The sequence below is a fragment of the Gastrolobium bilobum genome, unplaced genomic scaffold (assembly GCF_033153095.1).
Source record: "Gastrolobium bilobum isolate Gb01-03AN ecotype WA unplaced genomic scaffold, APGP_CSIRO_Gbil_v1 utg55194, whole genome shotgun sequence".
Taxonomy (NCBI): Eukaryota; Viridiplantae; Streptophyta; class Magnoliopsida; order Fabales; family Fabaceae; genus Gastrolobium; species Gastrolobium bilobum.
In genome coordinates this window covers 1-12,941 of record NW_026897460.1, presented here as the reverse complement: position 1 = coordinate 12,941, position 12,941 = coordinate 1, and positions in this window count along the sequence as shown.

Here is a 12,941-nt window from a genome sequence, read left to right as displayed (position 1 = left end):
GTCCTTCCAATACGAATGCAACACTTGTATTTATTTTTTCTTTTTCTTTTTTTTCTTCTTTTCTCTCTCCAATAGAGAGAGAAAGAAAAAGAAAAGAATAGAAATGATACAGAAAAATAGAGCACACAAAAAGGGGAAAAGATAGCACAAAGTGGAAAAATTTATTAAAATTTATTATGATCCTCGTATTTGTGGTCCTTCCAATAAGAATGAAAAACTTGTATTTTCTTTTTCTTTTTTTCTCTCTCCAGTAGAGAGAGAAAGAAAAAAATAGTACAAAAAAAATAAAGCACACAAAAAGTAGAAAAGATAGCACAAAGTGGAAAAATTTATTATGATCCACATTTTTGTGGTCCTTCCAATAAGAATGCAACACTTATAGATAGAAAGAAAACAAATGGTAAAAAAAAATAAAGAACACAAAAAGGGGAAAAGATAGCACAAAGTGGAAAAATTTATTATGATCCCCGTATTTGTGGTCCTTCCAATAAGAATGCAACACTTGTATTTTTTTTTTCTCTGTCCAATAGAGAGAGCAAGAAAAAAAAATTGGTACAGAAAAAATAAAGCACACAAAAAGGGGTAAAGATAGCACAAAGTGGAAAAATTTATTATTATCCCCGTATTTGTGGTCCTTCCAATAAGAATGGAACACTTGCATTTATTTTTTCTTTTTCTTTTTTTTCTTTTTTTCTCTGTCCAACAGAGAGAGAAAGAAAAAAAAGAAAAGAAATGGTATAGTAAAAATAAAGCACACAAAAAGATGAAAAAAAAGCACAAAGTGGAAAATTTATTAAAACTTATTATGATCCTCGTATTTGTGGTCCTTCCAATAAGAATGCAACACTTGTATTTATTTTTTTTATTTTGCTTTTTTTCTCTCTCCAATAAAGAGAGAAAGAAAAAAAATGGTAAAAAAAAATAAAGCACACAAAAGGGGGAAAAGATAGCACAAAGTGGAAAAATTTATTATGATCCCCGTATTTGTGGTCCTTCCAATAAGAATGCAACACTTGTATTTATTTTTTCTTTTTCTTTTTCTTCTTTTTTTCTCTGTCCAATAGAGAGAGAAAAAAATATCGTATAGAAAAAATAAAGCACACAAAAAGGTGAAAATAAAGCACAAAGTGGAAAATTTATTAAAACTTATTATGATCCTCGTATTTGTGGTCCTTCCAATAAGAATGCAACACTTGTATTTATTTTTTTTATTTTTCTTTTTTTTTCTCTCTCCAATAGAGAGAGAAAGAAAAAAATGGTAAAAAAAAATAAAGCACACAAAAAGGGGGAAAAGATAGCACAAAGTGGAAAAATTTATTATGATCCCCGTATTTGTGGTCCTTCCAATAAGAATCCAACACTTGTATTTATTTATTTTTCTTTTTTTCTCTCTCCAATAGAGAGAAAGAAAAAAAAAGAAATGGTACAGAAAAATATAGCACACAAAAAGGGGAAAATATAGCACAAAGTGGAAAAATTTATTATCATCCTCGTATTTGTGGTCCTTCCAATAAGAATGCAACACTTGTATTTTTTCTTTTTTTTCTCTCCAATAGAGAGAGAAAGAAAAAAAGAAAAGAAATGGTACAGAAAAAATAAAGCACACAAAAAGGGGAAAAGATAGCACAAAGAGGAAAAATTTATTATGATCCCCGTATTTGTGATCCTTCCAATAAGAATGCAACACTTGTATTTATTTTTTTTTTCTTTTTTTCTTTTTTCTCTGTCCAATAGAGAGAGAAAGAAAAAAAAAAAGAAATGGCACAGAAAAAATAAAGCACACAAAAGGGGTAAAGATAGCACAAAGTGGAAAAATTTATTATGATCCCCGTATTTGTGGTCCTTCCAATAAGAATGCAACACTTGTATTTATTTATTTTTCTTTTTTTCTCTCTGCAATAGAGAGAAAGAAAAAAAAAAAATGGTACAGAAAAATAAAGCACACAAAAAGGGGAAAATATAGCACAAAGTGGAAAAATTTATTATGATCCCCGTATTTGTGGTCCTTCCAATAAGAATGCAACACTTGTATTTATTTATTTTTTTTGTTAAAATTTATTATGATCCACGTATTTGTAGTCCTTCCAATAAGAATGCAACACTTGTATTTTTCTTTCTTTTTTTCTCTCTCCAATAGAGAGAGAAAGAAAAAAAATGGTACAAAAAAAATAACGCACACAAAAAGGGGAAAAGATAGCACAAAGTGGAAAAATTTATTATGATCCCTGTATTTGTGGTCCTTCCAATAAGAATGCAACACTTGTATTTATTTTTTCTTTTTCGTTTTTTTCTTTTTTTCTCTGTCCAATAGAGAGAGAAAGAAAAAAAAGAAATGGCACAGAAAAAATAAAGCACACAAAAGGGGTAAAGATAGCAAAAAGTGGAAAAATTTATTATGATCCCCGTATTTGTGGTCCTTCCAATAAGAATACAACACTTTATTTATTTATTTTTCTTTTTTTCTCTCTTCAATAGAGAGAGAAAAAAAGAAATGGTACAGAAAAAATAAAGCACACAAAAAGGGGAAAAGATAGTACAAAGTGGAAAAATTTATTACGATCCCCGTATTTGTGGTCCTTCCAATAATAATGCAAGACTTGTATTAATTTTTTTTGTTTTTTTCTCTCTCCCATAGAGAGAGAAAGAAAAAAAAAGAAATGGTACAGAAAAATTAAAGCACACAAAAAGGGGAAAAGATAGCACAAAGTGGAAAATTTTATTATGATCCCCGTATTTGTGGTCCTTCCAATAAGAATGCAACAGTTGTATTTATTTTTTCTTTTTCTTTTTTTTCTTTTTTTCTCTGTCCAATAGAGAGAGAAAGAAAAAAAAATAGGTACAGAAAAAATAAAGCACACAAAAAGGGGTAAAGATAGCACAAAGTGGAAAAATTTATTATGATCCCCGTATTTGTGGTCCTTCCAATAAGAATGCAACACTTGCATTTATTTTTTCTTTTTCTTTTTTTTCTTTTTTTCTCTGTCCAATAGAGAGAGAAAGAAAAAAAAGAAAAGAAATGGTATAGAAAAAATAAAGCACACAAAAAGGTGAAAAAAAAGCACAAAGTGGAAAATTTATTAAAACTTATTATGATCCTCGTATTTGTGGTCCTTCCAATAAGAATGCAACACTTGTATTTATTTTTTTTATTTTTCTTTTTTTCTCTCTCCAATAGAGAGAGAAAGAAAAAAAATGGTAAAAAAAAATAAAGCACACAAAAAGGGGGAAAAGATAGCACAAAGTGGAAAAATTTATTATGATCCCCGTATTTGTGGTCCTTCCAATAAGAATGCAACACTTGTATTTATTTTTTCTTTTTCTTTTTTTTCTTTTTTCTCTGTCCAATAGAGAGAGAAAGAAAAAAAAAAAGAAATGGCACAGAAAAAATAAAGCACACAAAAAGGGGTAAAGATAGCACAAAGTGGAAAAATTTATTATGATCCCCGTATTTGTGGTCCTTCCAATAAGAATGCAACACTTGCATTTCTTTTTTCTTTTTCTTTTTTTCTCTGTCCAATAGAGAGAGAAAGAAAAAAAAGAAAAGAAATGGTATAGAAAAAATAAAGCACACAAAAAGGTGAAAAAAAAGCACAAAGTGGAAAATTTATTAAAACTTATTATGATCCTCGTATTTGTGGTCCTTCCAATAAGAATGCAACACTTGTATTTATTTTTTTTTCTTTTTTTCTTTTTCTCTCTCTCCAATAGAGAGAGAAAAAAAAATGGTACTGAAAAAATAAAGCACACAAAAAGGGGAAAAGATAGCACAAAGTGGAAAAATTATTATGATCCCCGTATTTGTGGTCCTTCCAATAAGAATGCAACACTTGTATTTATTTATTTTTCTTTTTTTCTCTCTCCAATAGAGAGAAAGAAAAAAAAAGAAATGGTACAGAAAAATAAAGCACACAAAAAGGGGAAAATATAGCACAAAGTGGAAAAATTTATTATCATCCTCGTATTTGTGGTCCTTCCAATAAGAATGCAACACTTGTATTTTTTCTTTTTTTCTCTCTCCAATAGAGAGAGAAAGAAAAAAAAGAAAAGAAATGGTACAGAAAAAATAAAGCACACAAAAAGGGGAAAAGATAGCACAAAGTGGAAAAATTTATTATGATCCCTGTATTTGTGGTCCTTCCAATAAGAATGCAACACTTGTATTTATTTTTTCTTTTTCTTTTTTTTCTTTTTTTCTCTGTCCAATAGAGAGAGAAAGAAAAAAAAGAAATGGCACAGAAAAAATAAAGCACACAAAAGGGGTAAAGATAGCAAAAAGTGGAAAAATTTATTATGATCCCCGTATTTGTGGTCCTTCCAATAAGAATACAACACCTTATTTATTTATTTTTCTTTTTTTCTCTCTTCAATAGAGAGAGAAAAAAAGAAATGGTACAGAAAAAATAAAGCACACAAAAAGGGGAAAAGATAGTACAAAGTGGAAAAATTTATTACGATCCCCGTATTTGTGGTCCTTCCAATAATAATGCAAGACTTGTATTAATTTTTTTTGTTTTTTTCTCTCTCCCATAGAGAGAGAAAGAAAAAAAGAAATGGTACAGAAAAATTAAAGCACACAAAAAGGGGAAAAGATAGCACAAAGTGGAAAATTTTATTATGATCCCCGTATTTGTGGTCCTTCCAATAAGAATGCAACAGTTGTATTTATTTTTTCTTTTTCTTTTTTTCTTTTTTCTCTGTCCAATAGAGAGAGAAAGAAAAAAAAATAGGTACAGAAAAAATAAAGCACACAAAAAGGGGTAAAGATAGCACAAAGTGGAAAAATTTATTATGATCCCCGTATTTGTGGTCCTTCCAATAAGAATGGAACACTTGCATTTATTTTTTCTTTTTCTTTTTTTTCTTTTTTTCTCTGTCCAACAGAGAGAGAAATAAAAAAAAAGAAAAGAAATGGTTGAAAAAATAAAGCACACAAAAAGGTGAAAAAAAGCACAAAGTGGAAAATTTATTAAAACTTATTATGATCCTCGTATTTGTGGTCCTTCCAATAAGAATGCAACACTTGTATTTATTTTTTTTATTTTTCTTTTTTTCTCTCTTCAATAGAGAGAGAAAGAAAAAAAATGGTAAAAAAAAATAAAGCACACAAAAAGGGGAAAAGATAGCACAAAGTGGAAAAATTTATTATGATCCCCGTATTTGTGGTCCTTCCAATAAGAATGCAACACTTGTATTTATTTTTTCTTTTTCTTTTTTTTCTTTTTTCTCTGTCCAATAGAGAGAGAAAGAAAAAAAAAAGAAATGGCATAGAAAAAATAAAGCACACAAAAAGGGGTAAAGATAGCACAAAGTGGAAAAATTTATTATGATCCCTGTATTTGTGGTCCTTGCAATAAGAATGCAACACTTGCATTTCTTTTTTCTTTTTCTTTTTTTTCTTTTTTTCTCTGTCCAATAGAGAGAGAGAGAAAAAAAAAGAAAAAAAATGGTATAGAAAAAATAAAGCACACAAAAAGGTGAAAAAAAAGCACAAAGTGGAAAATTTATTAAAACATATTATAATCCTCGTATTTGTGGTCCTTCCAATAAGAATGCAACACTTGTATTTTTTTTTCTTTTTTTTTCTCTCCAATAGAGAGAGAAAGAAAAAAATGGTAAAAAAAAAATAAAGCACACAAAAAGGGGGAAAAGATAGCACAAAGTGGAAAAATTTATTATGATCCCCGTATTTGTGGTCCTTCCAATAAGAATCCAACACTTGTATTTATTTATTTTTCTTTTTTTCTCTCTCCAATAGAGAGAAAGAAAAAAAAAAGAAATGGTACAGAAAAATATAGCACACAAAAAGGGGAAAATATAGCACAAAGTGGAAAAATTTATTATCATCCTCGTATTTGTGGTCCTTCCAATAAGAATGCAACACTTGTATTTTTTCTTTTTTTCTCTCTCCAATAGAGAGAGAAAGAAAAAAACAGAAAAGAAATGGTACAGAAAAAATAAAGCACACAAAAAGGGGAAAAGATAGCACAAAGTGGAAAAATTTATTATGATCCCCATATTTGTGGTCCTTCCAATAAGAATGCAACACTTGTATTTATTTTTTCTTTTTCTTTTTTTTCTTTTTTTCTCTGTCCAATAGAGAGAGAAAGAAAAAAAAAGAAATGGCACAGATAAAATAAAGCACACATAAGGGGTAAAGATAGCAAAAAGTGGAAAAATTTATTATGATCCCCGTATTTGTGGTCCTTCCAATAAGAATACAACACTTGTATTTATTTATTTTTCTTTTTTTCTCTCTTCAATAAAGAGAGAAAAAAGAAATGGTACAGAAAAAATAAAGCACACAAAAAGGGGAAAATATAGCACAAAGTGGAAAAATTTATTATGATCCCCGTATTTGTGGTCCTTCCAATAAGAATGTAACACTTGTATTTATTTATTTATTCTTTTTTTCTCTCTCCAATAGAGAGAAAGAAAAAAAAGAAATGGTACAGAAAAATAAAACACACAAAAAGGGGAAAAGATAGCACAAAGTGGAAAAATTTATATGATCCCTGTATTTGTGGTCCTTCCAATAATAATGCAAGACTTGTATTAATTTTTTTTTTCTTTTTTTCTCTCTCTAATAGAGAGAAAGAAAAAAAAGAAATGGTACAGAAAAATTAAAGCACACAAAAAGGGGAAAAGATAGCACAAAGTGGAAAAATTTATTATGATCCCCGTATTTGTGGTTCTTCCAATAAGAATGCAACAGTTGTATTTATTTTTTCTTTTTCTTTTTTTCTTTTTTCTCTGTCCAATAGAGAGAGAAAGAAAAAAAATTGGTACAGAAAAAATAAAGCACACAAAAAGGGGTAAAGATAGCACAAAGTGGAAAAATTTATTATGATCCCCGTATTTGTGGTCCTTCCAATAAGAATGCAACACTTGCATTTATTTTTTCTTTTTCTTTTTTTTTTCTCTGTCCAACAGAGAGAGAAAGAAAAAAAAGAAAAGAAATGGTTAGAAAAAATAAAGCACACAAAAAGGTGAAAAAAAAACACACAAAGTGGAAAATTTATTAAAACTTATTATGATCCTCGTATTTGTGGTCCTTCCAATAAGAATGCAACACTTGTATTTATTTTTTTTATTTTTCTTTTTTTCTCTCTCCAATAGAGAGAGAAAGAAAAAAATGGTAAAAAAAAATAAAGCACACAAAAAGGGGGAAAAGATAGCACAAAGTGGAAAAATTTATTATGATCCCCGTATTTGTGGTCTTTCCAATAAGAATGCAACACTTGTATTTATTTTTTCTTTTTCTTTTTTTTCTTTTTTCTCTGTCCAATAGAGAGAGAAAGAAAAAAAAAAGAAATGGCACAGAAAAATAAAGCACACAAAAAAGGGGTAAAGATAGCACAAAGTGGAAAAATTTATTATGATCCCCGTATTTGTGGTCCTTCCAATAACAATGCAACACTTGCATTTCTTTTTTCTTTTTCTTTTTCTTTTTTTTCTTTTTTTCTCTGTCCAATAGAGAGAGAAAGAAAAAAAAGAAAAGAAATGGTATAGAAAAAATAAAGAACACAAAAAGGTGAAAAAAAAGCACAAAGTGGAAACTTTATTAAAACTTATTATGATCCTCGTATTTGTGGTCCTTCCAATAAGAATGCAACACTTGTATTTTTTTTTTCTTTTTTTTTCTCTCCAATAGAGAGAGAAAGAAAAAAATGGTAAAAAAAATAAAGCACACAAAAAGGGGGAAAAGATAGCACAAAGTGGAAAAATTTATTATGATCCCCGTATTTGTGGTCCTTCCAATAATAATGCAACACTTGTATTTATTTTTTTTATTTTTTTTATTTTTTTCTATCTCCAATAGAGAGATAGAAAGAAAAGAAAAGAAAAGAAATGGTACAGAAAAAATAAAAACACACAAAAAGGGGAAAATATAGCACAAAGTGGAAAAATTTATTATGATCCCCGTATTTGTGGTCCTTCCAATAAGAATGCAACACTTGTATTTATTTATTTTTCTTTTTTTCTCTCTCCAATAGAGAGAAAGAAAAAAAAAGAAATGGTACAGAAAAATAAAGCACACAAAAAGGGGAAAATATAGCACAAAGTGGAAAAAATTATTATCATCCTCGTATTTGTGGTCCTTCCAATAAGAATGCAACACTTGTATTTTTCTTTTTTTCTCTCTCCAATAGAGAGAGAAAGAAAAAAAAGAAAAGAAATGGTACAGAAAAAATAAAGCACACAAAAAGGGGAAAAGATAGCACAAAGTGGAAAAATTTATTATGATCCCTGTATTTGGTCCTTCCAATAAGAATGCAACACTTGTATTTATTTTTTCTTTTTCGTTTTTTTCTTTTTTTCTCTGTCCAATAGAGAGAGAAAGAAAAAAAAGAAATGGCACAGAAAAAATAAAGCACACAAAAGGGGTAAAGATAGCAAAAAGTGGAAAAATTTATTATGATCCCCGTATTTGTGGTCCTTCCAATAAGAATACAACACTTTATTTATTTATTTTTCTTTTTTTCTCTCTTCAATAGAGAGAGAAAAAAAGAAATAGTACAGAAAAAATAAAGCACACAAAAAGGGGAAAAGATAGTACAAAGTGGAAAAATTTATTATGATCCCCGTATTTGTGGTCCTTCCAATAAGAATGCAACACTAGTATTTATTTATTTATTCTTTTTTTCTCTCTCGAATAGAGAGAGAAAGAAAAAAAAGAAATGGTACAGAAAAATAAAGCACACAAAAAGGGGAAAAGATAGCACAAAGTGGAAAAATTTATATGATCCCTGTATTTGTGGTCCTTCCAATAATAATGCAAGACTTGTATTAATTTTTTTTGTTTTTTTCTCTCTCCCATAGAGAGAGAAAGAAAAAAAGAAATGGTACAGAAAAATTAAAGCACACAAAAAGGGGAAAAGATAGCACAAAGTGGAAAATTTTATTATGATCCCCGTATTTGTGGTCCTTCCAATAATAATGCAACACTTGTATTTATTTTTTTTTATTTTTTTTATTTTTTTTATTTTTTTCTATCTCCAATAGAGAGATAGAAAGAAAAGAAAAGAAAAGAAATGGTACAGAAAAAATAAAAACACACAAAAAGGGGAAAATATAGCACAAAGTGGAAAAATTTATTATGATCCCCGTATTTGTGGTCCTTCCAATAAGAATGCAACACTTGTATTTATTTATTTTTCTTTTTCTCTCTCTCCAATAGAGAGAAAGAAAAAAAAAGAAATGGTACAGAAAAATAAAGCACACAAAAAGGGGAAAATATAGCACAAAGTGGAAAAAATTATTATCATCCTCGTATTTGTGGTCCTTTCAATAAGAATGCAACACTTGTATTTTTCTTTATTTATTTTTTCTGTAATAGAGAGAGAAAGAAAAAAAAAAAAGAAATGGTACAGAAAAAATAAAGCACACAAAAAGGGGAAAAGATAGCACAAAGTGGAAAAATTTATTATGATCCCTGTATTTGTGGTCCTTCCAATAAGAATGCAACACTTGTATTTATTTTTTTTTTCTTTTTTTTTCTTTTTTCTCTGTCCAATAGAGAGAGAAAGAAAAAAAAGAAATGGCACAGAAAAAATAAAGCACACAAAAGGGGTAAAGATAGCAAAAAGTGGAAAAATTTATTATGATCCCCGTATTTGTGGTCCTTCCAATAAGAATACAACACTTTATTTATTTATTTTTCTTTTTTTCTCTCTTCAAAAGAGAGAGAACGAAAAAAAAAGAAATGGTACAGAAAAAATAAAGCACACAAAAAGGGGAAAAGATAGCACAAAGTGGAAAAATTTATTATGATCCCCGTATTTGTGGTCCTTCCAATAAGAATGCAACACTTGTATTTATTTATTTATTCTTTTTTCTCTCTCGAATAGAGAGAGAAAGAAAAAAAAAAATGGTACAGAAAAAATAAAGCACACAAAAAGGGGAAAAGATAGCACAAAGTGGAAAAATTTATTATGATCCCCGTATTTGTGGTCCTTCCAATAAGAATGCAACACTTGTATTTATTTTTTTTTTTCTTTTTTTCTCTGTCCAATAGAGAGAGAAAGAAAAAAAAGAAAAGAAATGGTATAGAAAAAATAAAGCACACAAAAAGGTGAAAAAAAAGCACAAAGTGGAAAATTTATTAAAACTTATTATGATCCTCGTATTTGTGGTCCTTCCAATAAGAATGCAACACTTGTATTTATTTTTTTTATTTTTTTTTCTCTCTGCAATAGAGAGAGAGAAAGAAAAAAAAAAGAAATGGTACAGAAAAAATAAAGCACACAAAAAGGGGGAAAAGATAGCACAAAGTGGAAAAATTTATTATGATCCCCGTATTTGTGGTCCTTCCAATAAGAATGCAACACTTGTATTTATTTTTTTTTTTTTCTTTTTTTTTTCTCTCCAATAGAGAGAGAAAGAAAAAAAAAAGAAATGGTACAGAAAAGAAATGATCCCCGTATTATGATCCCCGTACAGAAAAAAAAGAAATGGTACAAAAAAGAAATGGTAAAAAAAAATAAAGCACACAAAAAGGGGAAAAGATAGCACAAAGTGGAAAAATTTATTATGATCCCCGTTTTTGTGGTCCTTCCAATAAGAATGCAACACTTGTATTTATTTTTTTTTTCTTTTTTTCTCTCTCCAATAGAGAGAGAGAAATAAAAAAAAGAAAAAAAAAAATAAAGCACACAAAAAGGGGAAAAGATAGCACTTTTTTTCTTTTTTTTATTTTTTTTCTCAGACCATTCGTTTTTTAATTAGAAAGAAAAAAAAAGAAATGGTACAGAAAAAATAAAGCACACAAAAAGGGGTAAAGATAGCACAAAGTGGAAAAATTTATTATGATCCCCGTATTTGTGGTCCTTCCAATAAGAATGCAACACTTGCATTTATTTTTTCTTTTTCTTTTTTTTCTTTTTTTCTCTGTCCAACAGAGAGAGAAAGAAAAAAAAGAAAAGAAATGGTATAGAAAAAATAAAGCACACAAAAAGGTGAAAAAAAAAAGCACAAAGTGGAAAATTTATTAAAACTTATTATGATCCTCATATTTGTGGTCCTTCCAATAAGAATGCAACACTTGTATTTATTTTTTTTATTTTTCTTTTTTCTCTCTCCAATAGAGAGAGAAAGAAAAAAAATGGTAACAAAAAATAAAGCACACAAAAAGGGGGAAAAGATAGCACAAAGTGGAAAAATTTATTATGATCCCCGTATTTGTGGTCCTTCCAATAAGAATCCAACACTTGTATTTATTTATTTTTCTTTTCTCTCTCCAATAGAGAGAAAGAAAAAAAAAAGAAATGGTACAGAAAAATATAGCACACAAAAAGGGGAAAATATAGCACAAAGTGGAAAAATTTATTATCATCCTCGTATTTGTGGTCCTTCCAATAAGAATGCAACACTTGTATTTTTTCTTTTTTTCTCTCTCCAATAGAGAGAGAAAGAAAAAAAAGAAATGGTACAGAAAAAATAAAGCACACAAGAAGGGAAAAAGATAGCACAAAGTGGAAAAATTTATTATGATCCCCATATTTGTGGTCCTTCCAATAAGAATGCAACACTTGTATTTATTTTTTTTCTTTTTTTTTTTTTTTTTTTCTCTGTCCAATAGAGATAGAAAGAAAAAAAAAGAAATGGCACAGATAAAATAAAGCACACATAAGGGGTAAAGATAGCAAAAAGTGGAAAAATTTATTATGATCCCCGTATTTGTGGTCCTTCCAATAAGAATACAACACTTGTATTTATTTATTTTTCTTTTTTTCTCTCTTCAATAAAGAGAGAAAAAAAGAAATGGTACAGAAAAATTAAAGCACACAAAAAGGGGAAAAGATAGCACAAAGTGGAAAAATTTATTATGATCCCCGTATTTGTGGTTCTTCCAATAAGAATGCAACAGTTGTATTTATTTTTTCTTTTTCTTTTTTTTCTTTTTTCTCTGTCCAATAGAGAGAGAAAGAAAAAAAAAAGGGTACAGAAAAAATAAAGCACACAAAAAGGGGTAAAGATAGCACAAAGTGGAAAAATTTATTATGATCCCCGTATTTGTGGTCCTTCCAATAAGAATGCAACACTTGCATTTATTTTTTCTTTTTTTCTCTGTCCAACAGAGAGAGAAAGAAAAAAAAAGAAAAGAAATGGTATAGAAAAAATAAAGCACACAAAAAGATGAAAAAAAAGCACAAAGTGGAAAATTTATTAAAACTTATTATGATCCTCGGTGCTATCTTTACCCATTTTTGTGTGCTTTATTTTTTCTGTGCCATTTCTTTTTTTTCTTTCTCTCTCTATTGGACAGAGAAAAAAGAAAATAAAGAAAAAGAAAAAATAAATACAACTGTTGCATTCTTATTGGAAGGACCACAAATACGGGGATCATAATAAATTTTTCCACTTTGTGCTATCTTTTCCCCTTTTTGTGTGCTTTAATTTTTCTGTACCATTTCTTTTTTTTTCTTTCTCTCTCTATTGGACAGAGAAAAAAAGAAAAAAAAGAAAAAGAAAAAATAAATACAAGTGTTGCATTCTTATTGGAAGGACCACAAATACGGGGATCATAATAAATTTTTCCACTTTGTGCTATCTTTTCCCCCTTTTGTGTTCTTTATTTTTTTTTACCATTTTTTTTTCTCTCTCTATTGGAGAGAGAAAAATAGAAAAATACAAGTGTTGCATTCTTATTGGAAGGACCACAAATACGAGGATCATAATAAGTTTTAATAAATTTTCCACTTTGTGCTTTTTTTTCACCTTTTTGTGTGCTTTATTTTTTCTATACCATTTCTTTTCTTTTTTTTCTTTCTCTCTCTATTGGACTAAGAAAAAAAGAAAAAAAAGAAAAAGAAAAAAGAAATACAAGTGTTGCATTCTTATTGGAAGGACCACAAATACGGGGATCATAATAAATTTTTCCACTTTGTGCTATCTTTACCCCTTTTGTGTGCTTTATTTTTTCTGTGCCATTTCTTTTTTTC